The 14,682-nt window shown below is 28.0% G+C and overlaps 1 long non-coding RNA gene across 1 annotated transcript; it reads right to left on the bottom strand.

The window, feature by feature from the left end:
- Window positions 1-1,438: 1,438 nt before the first annotated feature.
- On the bottom strand, window positions 1,439-14,560 carry LOC111619648. The gene is made up of 3 exons (XR_002755803.1): window positions 14,314-14,560; window positions 13,859-13,978; window positions 1,439-2,055 (listed from the first exon to the last, which is right to left on the bottom strand). It is a non-coding gene; the product is annotated as an uncharacterized LOC111619648 (long non-coding RNA).
- Window positions 14,561-14,682: the final 122 nt, after the last annotated feature.

Here is a 14,682-nt window from a genome sequence, read left to right as displayed (position 1 = left end):
TTTTTTTTTTTTTTTTTTTTTTTTTTTTTTTTTTTTTTTTTTTTTTTTTTTTTTGTAGTTCTTCTCTCAAAGAACATCCTCTTTTTGTTATCTATAAAAGAAAAAGAATTACTAACACGCTTTTCTAAGTCTTATAATAAAAAATAGCGAGTTAAATCTTATGAGTCAAAATTATATACAAAAATATTTCATCTAGTTTACACATTTGACAATTTTACATCTATTTCTTTTTTAAATTTTTCGATAAATAATTGAATTAGTTATTAGTAAGAAAACATTAGCATTTCTTTTGTTTTTAAATTTAAAACAATGAAAGTAATAAACAACGTTTAATAGACAAGAAAAGTCCAGTTCATAAGGTGAACACGTCAATTCTTTAACATCCGCTAGCTCGTTTGAAGCCAGTACTAACTTCCACTACATTAAATGTTGTATAGTAATATCGGCTTTCTTCCTTTCACAAACTTTTACTACGCTTCACAAATGGTTAAACTGTATAGGATCAAACTCCTACGCATCGAACATGCGTCAATTGGTAGATGTGACATGTGCTATTAAATAATCATTTTATTATTATAATAAGAATTTATATAGCAATGCCATCCGTTACGAAACTTTTATCATGTACAATTAGTCATTACAGCATTAATGCATGGATAATATTAAACGTAATTTCTAATCTTCATCATTGATTATATGGAAATTTACGCTACGAGAAAACGCGACTAGCGTATTTTTAAATAAAACAAATTACAGTAATATAAAGTTATAGATTTTTATTTCCTGTGAAAAATTCCAGAAAATGAAATTACATCTTTATGTCTTCTNATAATTGAATTAGTTATTAGTAAGAAAACATTAGCATTTCTTTTGTTTTTAAATTTAAAACAATGAAAGTAATAAACAACGTTTAATAGACAAGAAAAGTCCAGTTCATAAGGTGAACACGTCAATTCTTTAACATCCGCTAGCTCGTTTGAAGCCAGTACTAACTTCCACTACATTAAATGTTGTATAGTAATATCGGCTTTCTTCCTTTCACAAACTTTTACTACGCTTCACAAATGGTTAAACTGTATAGGATCAAACTCCTACGCATCGAACATGCGTCAATTGGTAGATGTGACATGTGCTATTAAATAATCATTTTATTATTATAATAAGAATTTATATAGCAATGCCATCCGTTACGAAACTTTTATCATGTACAATTAGTCATTACAGCATTAATGCATGGATAATATTAAACGTAATTTCTAATCTTCATCATTGATTATATGGAAATTTACGCTACGAGAAAACGCGACTAGCGTATTTTTAAATAAACATATATATATATATTTTAAATAGACTTTTTAATGTACAGAAGGAATATTAGTTTTTTTTAATAAAAGTAATAAAGATATGATTATTTTATAACATTTTTATTAGATTTATTACTTATATTTTTATGTTGAAGACTATCATAACAACAGCCTTCTGCTTAAAGAAGTACGGTGACAGAGCAATTTTCTTCGCTCGACTACTAGACACTTTTACGATGTTTTTGGCTTAAAACGTTCTTTTGTGCTTTTTCTAACAACATAGAACAATAAAGAGATTTATCTAGGCAATTTTTTTGTTTAGTTTATTGAGTATAAATCATCACGATTCTTTCTTTGCACTCCCAAGATGTATATACATATATATTTAAAAACAAATTTATGCAAATTTTTAAGATGATTTTTTAAAAATATTATATAATAAGAATAAACAAAAAAAAATAATGATTAAAACAGGGTGCCATTTAATAATTCGTAGTATAAACGAATCGACCTCCAATGCAATTGTTGTGCTTTTCTTAAACGATAACAATACCATTCCGGCTTCATTTTCTTCCTAACCTCGTCCCATTAACCTTAACAGCAACTGTGTTCTACTGTAATTCTCATATTGCTTGCTAGAAGATGCGACTGCAGCTTTTCTCGAGAGAGAAGTCGAGAGTTGAAACTCTTCTCGCAACGTTTTCTTAATGGTAGAATGTCTTTTTGTCAGAATTAATATAACAGAATCACTCTGCAAATAATATAAATTAATGTTTTTTAAATTATTATTAATTTAATAAAAATGATTAAATATTTTAAAATAATAAACATTTTAGAAGTACAATTTATTGTTCCTTAGTTCCTTAAAATTTTAACTGTTATTTAAGCATAATGGAATCAATTTCCTTCTATTGAAATAAATTTTCCCGGTCATTTAGTCTACAAATTAAAGTCTGTAATTTTATGACAATTTAATAAGTAATTATTTTTTAAGTTATATGAAAAAGTAAATAAAGAATAGTTCAATTTCTAAAGAAAAATTCTTTCATATGCATTCTGTTTAACAAGCTATCAAACATAAGTTATATATTTTTAATAGAAAAAAACTAAACAAACAGGAAGAAGTACTACGGTTCTAAATCTTTGTAACGTCATCTGTTGACAAATTTTATAACTATGACAAAATAATTGCTTAATATTTTAAGAGAATGGCAATTATCTGACATTTAGGTTTCTACTCTTTCTATGACTTTGAGTTATCGATCACATTTTATAGATAAACGATAGCATATAAAAATGTTTTCTATATTTTTCACATTATTAAGAATACCAAAAAATCTATATCGTATATAAACCAAATAATTAACAGTTTAAAAATAAATTTAATTAGATTATAAATAAAATATATATAAACAAATATATCTATATATTTTTCCACTATTAAACAAATTAAGCGTATAGTTCTAACAATCTTATTCATATACACACTTTAAAAGAATAAATCATTTTAAAGGAAATTTCAAACAATTTAAGATATTGTTTTCCTTCAAAAATTGAATAATCTCTATAGCTTTTAAGAATTTAGAAAATAAAATTATTTCCAATCAGATTATCCACTGAAAACTTTTCTTATTGATGTTGTTTAGGATTTAAAAAAAAAAAACTTTTTTAAAGTGTATACAATTATAGATAAAAGATTAAAAGTGAATCGATTCAATGATCGATATTGGATTTACAATTAAAGATAATAGATAAATTTAATCGGATTTAATAGTTATCGTTTAAGAAGTTCACTTAGATAAGTTGGATTAAGATATGATAAAAGATGATGAATTATTGGGTTGGAAATCCTATTTATTTTTCATTTTCTATAGTCTATAAAGAAGACTATCTTATAATATGCACATTTATAATATTTATTTTTTTAAAAAATAAAATTAATTTCTAAAAATAAATTTTATTAAAGAAAACAGTTTAAAAATATATAATAAAATTACAATTAGGCCTATATATAGATATATAATTGATAAATCTTAAATAATAAATATAGATTAATTGTTGTAAATAAAAATTATAATAANGCTAATGTTTACGTCTCTGTTTGGAAGTTTAGTGCTTTTTCCTCTCTCATTTACTACAATATAAACTGTACCTCTTATTATATTTCATATAAGTTTTGTTCTGTAGTTGATCACGACATCTTCGGATATAACGACAATCCAATTTTTGCCTTTTACCTTTTTTTTTTTATTTTTTACTTTTCGGGGGTGTAATCATCGACCGTTTTGGCTTTACATTATATGTGTATAATAAATAAATAAACTTTTATTTGTCACTTTACTTCAATGTGTATTTTTTTTATTTATAACTTAATAAATACTTGGAATAAATGAAACAATTTTACTTGCTGTATTTACTTTTTCAATATTACGATTTTTCTTAATTCTAATTTTACATAATATTGTATTGAAAGATGTTTAAAGTATACACGCGGAGCCGTTACTAATATAAAAGCCGTGGTCTGTGTATGTGTGTGAATTCCTTACAACTCCTGCAACTTTTGTCCGATCCAGATGAAATTTTGGTTATATTGGTTTTATGTTCTGACGGAAAGTACAGGCTATTTATTTTTCGAATATATTTGCTATAAAATAAACGTTTTATCGATTTCGGATCGATGATCGCATTTACGTTGCAGTGACGCTTAAGGACATTTTCCTTCGGTTACATTTTAAATATTTTGGCAAATGGGGTATTTTAAACTTACTTCATTAAATTCTACATGTAAAAAAATAAGAAGAACCGAGACCCCCGAAGGCCGTGAAGTCCGACTTGAAGTTTTTCTCAATCCTTCGATGTCTACTTTCTCATAAAAATATTCCGTCATGCTTGACGGGAGAATTTCTAGTATTTACATATTAATCAGTAGGAGGTGTGGAGGCCGAGTTTGCCTATACCTATGGAAGATAGGGATAGTTTATATAATATGTCGGTCGAGAAGAACGCTGGATCTCCTCCTTCCACTCTATTCATCTCTCATTTCTCTTCTTTGCTGCTGTACTTCTCTTAATTCCGAAAAATATATTGTTTTCGGGTGAAGTGATTAATAAAAATAAAAATTACCATTTAATTTGCATTTTGTAGTAATAATAATAATAATTTTATTTATAATTGCTTAAAAATATTATTATTTTTTTTATCTTAAAATTACTAAAAAAATAGGTTTATTTATTTTTTAAAATTTAAAATATAAATTAAATTTTGAATAAAAATTATATGTAATTTTATTGGCTAGTTAAGTGATGAGAGAGAGATCACAACCAATCAAGTTAAAGAAATATATTGCATTGTCTGTAGTGCTAATAGTCATTCTTTATAAGATAAAATGGGCACTAAAATTACTTTTAATGAAAATGTTTGTTTTCCGATCAAATTATAACTTTTTCTATGTCAACTTTTCCTATTTTTTTCATACAGTAAATTTTTTGATGGCAATAAAATGTCTTAGTGAAAGTTTATTGATATGATATCACTTTACGAGAAGTACGACCTTTAAGCTATTGTTCTAATTAACCCAATTTTTGAATAAATCGAATGAAAAATAAATTTTCAATATGTTGAATGCATATAAACTGTTGAGTATTCTATTGGATTATCTCTTCATAAATTTACAATTTGAATTTTTTTACTAAAGAAGTATTTATCAAAAGTGAATTTAGTTCTTAAATTAATATAAGTTTAAGACTATTGATAATGATTATTTAATGGAAATTCGTCTTTATAAGATTGTTCTAGTTTACAGTGAAAGTTGAAGGTTCAAAGAGAATTTGAATGATTTAGTGCTTCCTGTGCATCTTTTATATTCTCACAAGTGAAACTTTCGTTTGAATAATTTTGTCACTTAAGATTGAGACTAATGTATTCTATTGACCTTAATAGAGTTGTGGAAGGAGAAAGCAAATGTGATCGAGTTCAAAGTGTCAACCGATCATTAAGAACTGTTTCGATTTACCTCTCTCGAGATATATAGATTTATTGGCGAAATTATTTTAAAATTAAACTATTCTCTGTTCTAAAAATGGAAAAAAAACACTTCATTTGGATTTGTTCATATATTTCATATTAACAAAGGAGAACTTTAGTTTAAAATTTTGTTAATTTAATGATCGAAATAATGATTAAGTTTATAAATTTAACGAGCAATTATTTATTGTGATATCGTCACAATGCCTGGATGCAATTTTTAATCATTTTAAATTAAAAAAAATTAAAATACTTTTTAATTATTTTAATTCATTTAATTTAAAATATATGCTCTCGACCTCAAATTAGTAGTGACTTGCCCTGTACATCATACTTTTCCTGTTAGAATAGTCATGCCGGTCATCTATCTAACTTTTTCCAGGGGAAAATTTTGAACTGCTGAAAATTTTCAGAAAGGTCTACGTATTGGGAAGATTAATGCTATTAAATTTTGGTGGTGAAAGGTCAAGGGGAGATGGAGGAGGGCTACAGTACGTGTGTTATATCTGGAGTGGAATCGGACTGAATGATTTTACTCGTTATATGCACCTACAATTTTTTTTTTAAAACAAAACTCATCTCTACTCTCAAAAATAAGAGCTTTTTGTCGTTTTATAATAAAAGTAATAACAATTTATTTTAACAAAATTTCATAACAGTTAACGCCACACACAATTTTAACTTGATTGCAAGGAAAGTTACGCAACTCGTTGCTGGAATTTTTTAATTATCCTAAAGTTATGTAAAGATTATGTAAGTTTTGATGATCATATAATACTCAAAATGCTACAGACATCACAAAGTATTGAACTATTTATTAATTTCTTTATGTTTATTGTTATCAAGCTTCCTAACAAGTTGTATTTCGCAATATTTTTTTTTGTTATGAACATTTGGTCTTGAAAATTTGCCACCGATTTACTAGGATTTATGTTAGTAGATTTAAATTAATTGAAAAAAAAAATTATCTAATTTCTGAAATTTGAATCTTATACTTCGAAGTAAATTTTGTTACATTTCGTTTAATGCATCTTCAACATTAAATAGTCTATTGAACAAAACAATAAATTAATTTTAGGTAATTTATTACTTTACAAATATATTTATAATGATAGAAAAAATATATAATTTTAATTCAAATATTATTTGTATATTACATAAAGGCTTGCTTCTATTGTGTAAGATTAGATAAGACCTCCATTTACAAGAAAAAATTTCTTACATCTACAAGAAATGCTAACAAATATTTTAATTCAATTGATTAGTCAAATTAAAAGTTTCATTTTGTAATTTAAAAATTGTAATTTTATTTTTTTAGCAGAAATTTTTAATTTACAAAATTATAACTTTTATAATAATTAAGATATATAGAATAGGAACTTTTAAAAATCTAAATATATAANTTGCGTATTGGTTCGATTATAGAACGATTGTAAACGTTTCAGAAAATTGATCAAATTGAAAATAGTTCGTTTGATTTTCGGCAATTCTCTTCAGCGGTAGGTGTTATATAACAATTACTATGGTTATTGAAATATTGGATGTAAATGGGGTTTGCTTGCAAAACCTCCGCTGACGAAGTCGCGGGTAACAGCTAGTTATTATATAATTTGAATAAAAATATACTGATAGAAATTTTGTACGTTTATTAATATCATTTGAAAAATTATGTGAAATTTTTACAGGTATTTTTAAATAAAACAAATTACAGTAATATAAAGTTATAGATTTTTATTTCCTGTGAAAAATTCCAGAAAATGAAATTACATCTTTATGTCTTCTGAGAAGTTAGGCCTAAATATATTTTTAATAAACACACTTTTTCTTTTATTTGCAAAACTTTACTAGCGGTAAATAAATATGTAAACATTTCTTTAGGTGCAAATAAATGTTAATTGCAATATACAAAGTATTCGTTGAAATATAAATGATTTTCAGAAGAACATTAAAATTTTACCATTTCTGCAATTAATAATATACAAATAGGTATGTTAATTAATTAAAAACTATGATGTTCATTGTCTTTATACATTAATTTTTTTTAACCTAAAATTAACTAATATTATGATGAAAATATCTCATGTAAATAAGGTTATTTAATGTATTGAGTTGGATCAAGGTTCATCTCAATCGACTACAGACAAACATTCTTTTGTCTTCAGTCAATTGAAATTTATTTTGTGAAGGATTCACATTTCAAGTATGAATCCTGATCCAAATTACTATAAAAATTATTATTCATTGCTTTCCATTGTAAATTGGTACAAAAAACTATGAATGAAAAAAAATCCATTCTTTTCATTACAATCTTGAATGATCCTAGTGGTGTTTGAACTACCCAGTTAAAATCAAATCTTAGATCTGTGATATAGATCAAATTTAATTAAAAACCTTCCATACGAATTAATTTTTAGAATTCCTGATGCGTTTAAAATATCGTTCTTGATGCGTTTAACCGGTGTGAATGAAGAGTTTTTCACACCGTTTAAAGAAACAAAGTGGCTATGTATACGCAATTGGCTATTTAACCCTTTTAAAGCCATGACGTAAAGATGACAGTTTTAATGTTATTCATAATTTAGGATATCCTAAATTTCGATTATCGATATCCTAATTATGATATCGATTATCGAGAAATGAAAATTAAAAATAATGGCATTGAGGAAAATCTTGATAGCAAAATATCAAAATTTTATAATACATCGGTGGAAACATGTTCTTGTTCATTTTGGAATTCTTTTAGTGCATCATGTCGTCATATTCTTATGGTAAACAAATATAATAATTTGGACATATTTTCAAAACCTTGCTTTTCTGCAAGATATATTATTTCAATTGAAAATGCACTAAGTATGGATACAAATGTTGTAAATATATACATCGATGATCATATTGAAGATGAAACTTTTACTGATGATTTTGATTGTCCCAACAAAATATTATCGGATAGAGAAAAATTTAATACGGCACTGGCGATAACTAAAAATATTGCAGATATTTTGTCTAATTATGGAACGCAAACCTTCAATAAATATGTAGAGGAATTAAAAGTAGTAGAAAGCAATGCAAGAAATGGAATTTCTCTATTTGAACACGAGAGTAGTGGGCTTAGTACAATTGAACCAGAAGAATCTGAAAAACAAATTCGGTCTAATAATGAGCCCTGTTCAAATCGATCAAATAAAAACTTAAAATTCAACTAAAATTAAATCCAAAGGACGTCCGAAGAGAAAGACAGACTAAGCAAACTACTTTTTACAAAAAAAAAAAAAATAAATTTTTTACTTTATTGGTATACCTACCAATCTACTTTAAATTTCATTACCTATATTTTACTGATTTAATGATACTTCATAGTTTATTGATTACTTTATTGAACAACATTGTAACTGAACTTTAATAAATAAAACTATAATAATTGTGTAGTTATCATCAAAATATTAATTGTAATAACAGCGCATACAGTCAGAATCCAGCCGGAATATAGGAACATACAGTCAGTATGTATAAATAGCCACGTCCTTAAAGAAATTGTGAATATACTGTATACACATGTATTGTACATGGTTTTTTGTACTTAAGGGTTTGTAATTATACACATATATATTTTTCTGTACTTATTTGATTCTTTCTTAATTTCTTTATTACTAAAAGTAAGGGGGCGTAGGTCCTTGCTTACGCTACTGGATCGTTTGCTGGATAAATATTCTTAAATGAGTTTTGTAAAGATCAGTGATTAGCTACTTTCTAAAACAAAATAAAATTTATTCGTATTACAATAAATTAACTTCACATGTTTTAGTATTTATTTTGAATTGTTAAATTAATGAAAAACTTAAAAAAATGAAAATTATAATAAAATTTAACCTAATAGCTATGATTTATAGTGACTTAAAATTTCAGAATATCCTTAAAAAATAATTACATCGACATAATTCCTTATGTGATTATAAAAGTTTTAGCAAAACTAGAAATTCATAATTACATAATTACAGAAAATTAACTGCTATTAACATTTTGGACAACTCGTCATAAATACAAAACAAAACTTTTACAAAGTGACTTTAGCGATTTCTAGGTCAGATATCGCATTTACGTGATGAATATATCAGTGGATGTCAGCTGTAGATGATTGTTAACCACACGTGTTGTTAGGATTCCCTGAGTAACTTCACAATGAACATCAATTAGAATCTATTGTCGGGCACATATCAAAAGCGAAATTTCTCAACTTTTCATTAATGAACTTATTAAATTTTAATAATTTAAAAGATGTCACTGAGTACTAAAATTCACTTTAAAGATTCCATTTTCTTTACCATTTGAAGTTATAAAAACAAATCTTTACCATAACATAAAATAATCTGCTTTTAAAATATAGTAAACACTGTGTAAATTTTGAATTTAAATTGTTTATACTTGGAATAAAAGTTGATAATCTGAAATGCTACTGAAAGGTATATAAATAATTATTATATAAATGATGCTTGTTACTATAAATTTCAGAGGTCAGTATACCAATAAGTTGATTGAATTATTGCTATGAAGATACTTGTCATAAAATTAATTTGGAGTCCATCCTTACAATTTTTATTGCTAGTTTTCTATAACTCTTATACAAACAGGCCGTTGATACCATTCTTAATCCCTGTTCTCACTCAGATTCTTTAACAATATACAGTCAACACACCTTAATACTGAGAACGCACATATATTCAGCTAAACAAACGTTTTCAACCCATTTCATGGGCCATCATCATCATAAAATTAATGTGTACTTTGTTATTCCAATGATATAAAACCTAATTAATTTCATTGTATAATTATTTTATTTATTAGATTATCATATTTTTTTACTAGTATGATTTATAAGTCATTCAATAATACATGTATAAAGATCCATTCAAGCTCAAACTTTTAATGCTTCAAAGATCTAAACTTCTAACAGCGATTATATTATTAATCAATATAATTGCTGAAATATGTACTGATATAAACAATATAGCTTTATTAAAATTTTTCTATTCATTTTAAATTTGAATTTACAAAGAATTTGTAAAATTTTTGATAATATTAATTGTTAATGAAAAAATAAGATATGTGCAATTTTGCATATATTTTTAAATATACTTTTCTATAAGTTAATGGCATGTTTGTCTCGTAAAATCATGTTCTTTGTATTAGGTATTCAATGTTCGACGGAGAAACAAAAACCATGCAAACAAGATGCAATGTTACAGATTTAGATTAATTACATAATATTTTATGAATTTGGTCCAAACAAGAATTCAAATTTCCAAAAATTGTTGTTATTATTATAATAATTAATTGGGAAAATCTCTTTTACAGTTACACAACTCAAATAATAATAATAATAATGCACAAGATATGAGAGATCCCCAATATATATTGGGAATTTTTCAAGAAACATCTCAGGTAGTGAAGTACAGTACATTCATATAAAAATTATATACACTATATATTTATGTATAGGTATATATTTTAAATAACGTTATTATATTGTTAACATTAAAAATCCTTTATTTGAAAAAGAAGAAAATACTATAAGGTCAACTATTAAAGTAAAATTAATTTATCAATACTTAGAAATTTAATATATAATTTTATATGATAACGAAACTACATAAGGTAATTTATTTCTATATTTGTTGTTTAATCAGAAATGCATAATTAATTCTTGATTTTATTAATTAAAATTAAAAAATAATAATTGAATTTTATACAAGTTACTCGAAAATATAAAAAAACAGAGAATAAATATATTAATAATAATCTGTCTTTGTGAGAGTAAATGCGTTGCTGGAAGAACATTGCGCCATCTGGATATAAGAAAATAAACTATTTGTTCTGTATCAGAAATTTAAAAAATTATTTTGATTTATTTTGCTATTCTAAATAGTCTGTGTTTAAAAAACTATTGAGAATTTAAACTCAAATATAAATTATAAAACCCTTAATGACTTAAACTTAGATAAGATAATACAATAGTCTCTACAATCCGTCACTCGCCATTGCGACATGTCCAACAATTCCAGAGGGCGGTGCACAAAAATTTTCGTCTTATCACTTTTCGATGCATGCAAGAGAGAGAGACTGATGTACATTACAGTATGTTATAGTCGCTATATACTGTCAACGTTAGTTGTTTTTGCACGGGGTGGGGAAATAAAGGAGTAGTGTCATATTTCGAGTAGGTCCGACTTAATGACTATTTTACTCGTTATTAGCATTTAAAATTTTTTATTATAAAATTCATTCCTACCCTCAAATTAAGTTTTTTTGCTATTTTATAATTATTAAAAATATAAAAGCTTAGTTTAATAAAATATCATAACAGATGGCGCCACCAAATGTCGCCGGGAAAGTTAAGCAACTCGTTGTTGGATTTTTTTACTGTAGGCATAAGTACAAAATCTAGTAATATGACATATCAGACCGACAGGGTCGGATTACAAATACTACTGTACAGTTGCCTGTTAAAGTGGTTTTAATGCAACTGAATAAGTAAGCCAGAGCCCATTTCTTTTGAAACGGACCTTGTTTGCTTATCTGTCTGTATTAAAGCTGCTTTACCAGACAGTGCACCCTTTGTCTACATCAGTGATTTCCAAACTTTTTCGATCCACTGCCCCCTTCGTTCCATAAAGTTATACCCAACGCCCCCTAACCCATATTCTCTTGTGTGAGAAAGGCTTGAAAATATTCTTAGGAAAACTTTTCTATGAACCTCACACTTTGTGTCTTTACTGTGTACTGTATTGTTCTCAACATCTGGAAACCATTAAACGCAATGTTTCTTCTTAATCGCTTAACAAAGGAAAGGAAAAGGCAGAGATCTCAACCTTTGCCTATGGTCACCGTTCAGTACACTGCCTCCAGTGCCACCTGCCGCCCATTTGCTTCTTTTAGCCCCCTAGATTTACTCACCGCCTATGGCCCACCAGTGGCCAAGCAGTTTTCGTACCCTGAACACTGGGAGTTCGGTCGTTAGTTCGCGCCTCGCTCGGACGGACTGGCAACGTGGAGTTTTCCGGGTTTTCTCCACATTTGTAACGCCTAAATATGGGCCAGTTTCCCTTTAAAAGACTTCCCGGAAGGCACCCCCCAGGCAGATCGCCCAAGTGTTGCGTTGCCATAACTTAAACAAACGAAACTAAACTAAACACATCGCCAACAGGAGGCGGTAGTGCCCACTCCCGGAACCACTAATCTACACTCTATATCAATGCTTCTCAAACTAGAAATGCATGCTGAGATCTCAGTAGAAGGGCCGCGAACCATTTAAAGCAGGGCTGTGGAGTTGCGTAAAAATCTACCGACTCCGACTTTTCCTTACCATCCGACTCCGACCAGGGGCGGACATGTTACCGAAAGAGACCCGTTAATTCTGATGTCATCACGTTGATCTCAGAATAAAAGATTCAATAAATATAGTTCTAATAAAGATAGAATGTAGAAACTTTTTTATTCCAAAGCTAAAAGACTCCTCTAAGTAATATATAAATATATATTCGATAATTTTTACTTTTCCTGCTGTTATATATAACAGATGGAAAGTGTAGCGCTCGTTGAAAAAATGACCCTTCCCAAATTTTTACATTTTTCGACTCGGGACACGTTGAAATTTCGAGATATACAAAAGATTCGAGGTTTTTTCTATATGTGTGGATTTTAGACTGTGTGGGGCATGATTTTGTTCACCCTGTTTGAAGCCTAATAATTTCTGTGGTCAGAGTGGTCAGAATCGGAGTCAGATGGTTTAACATAGGAGTTAGTTATTAAGCGTCAAAGTAGTTGAAGTAAATCGTGTGCCCATATACATTCTAACATCTTAGGCGAGAACATCTTAACGGGTTTTACTGTACAAAAAAATGTATAAAATGACAAAAAAGCTTACTTTGAGGGTAGAGACGAGTTTTATTTTATTATTATTATTTTTTTAATTTTGAACGCTAATAACGAATAAAATATTCATTAAAAGATATGACACATGACCACTTTTATGTCTTTACCCTGTCGTTCTTTAATTAAAAACCAAAATTTAATAGTATTAATGTCCCCTTATACGCAAGCTACAGTGCCACATTTCGTCTGTAAACTTTACTCATTCTGAGATATTGTTTATCTTAATCGCAAAAAAGCCAAATCTGGCAATTTTGCTCAGAACTAACTGAAGCGCCACTTGTAATCGTCCAATGCGCCACGTTTTGGCCACGCGTGTAACGACACCATTTTAGCATTTTTAATGTCGCTTTCTCTCGTAGATGGAATGTATTATGGTGAATTAAAGTAACTCGTTTTGTTAATATCGAAGAGTGCTTGCGTATTCTTTAATAAAGTTGTTCTTAAACGAAGCAAATAGCCGGAAATAAAAAATCGTTCGTAACTTTTAAACGGTTGATCGTAAGTAATTTTTTTTAATACCAATCGATTCAGCGCATCAAATTACATCTAGATATGTCTATATCTATTCGTTAATATTAAGTTTAAGACCTTTTTTAGCTGAATACCTTTTCCTTTACTCTAACCGCCATTTCAGAAGTTTGTTATAATCATGTTCCGCATCGAAGAAAAACATTTCATCGAAATTGGTTAAATAAAAATTGAGAAAAGTGAGATTGGACGTTTTCCTAAATGTGTGAGATACATGGATGAAATATAATATTAGGAAATGCGGCTGCACTGCCAATGATAAATAAACCTAATTGAATGTATTTTTTACCGTTTATGTTATTCATTAGAGAGGTTGCGGCCGACGTTTCCATCGAGAGAACGCGTACTTCGGACGTTCAGCGCCGCATTCCTGTAAGCCTAGAAGTTTGACAATGGAGTTTGGAACGTTGAGCATGATTCCATTGACGTTCCAAACGCCATTGTCAAACTTCTAGGCTTACAGGAATGCGGCGCTGAACGTCCGAAGTACACGTTCTCTCGATGGAAACGTCGGCCGCAACCTCTCTATTACCTTTACTTTCTCTTTTCCAACGTCGAATTCAAAAGAAAAACAAACTTTCCTCCCCTCACAATGTGGCGATTTGTTCTACAGTGAAGCCATTTCCAGCTTCAAGTGTGCCTCTAGTAGCAACAGAGCGCTGCCACTCCAATTATAGTTCCATATTGGATATAGCCTTTATATTTAATTGTGAAAAAAAATAAGAAACCAATTCTACGTTGTCAAAATGACAAGAAACCGATGTTTACTCATGGACCACTTTAATATTAAGTAATATTTTATTTAAAATTTACATTTCGAATTAAAATTAAAATATTAAAATTTTTTACGCGTTTTGATTCTCGAATAAAATACAATTATTAATCCTTTTACAAATTAAAA

The sequence above is a fragment of the Centruroides sculpturatus genome, unplaced genomic scaffold (genome assembly GCF_000671375.1).
Source record: "Centruroides sculpturatus isolate CEXI.00-Female unplaced genomic scaffold, Cexi_2.0 scaffold25, whole genome shotgun sequence".
NCBI lineage: Eukaryota > Metazoa > Arthropoda > Arachnida > Scorpiones > Buthidae > Centruroides > Centruroides sculpturatus.
Note: the sequence above shows the minus strand (reverse complement) of the source record. Positions and strands in the feature narration are given on the sequence as shown.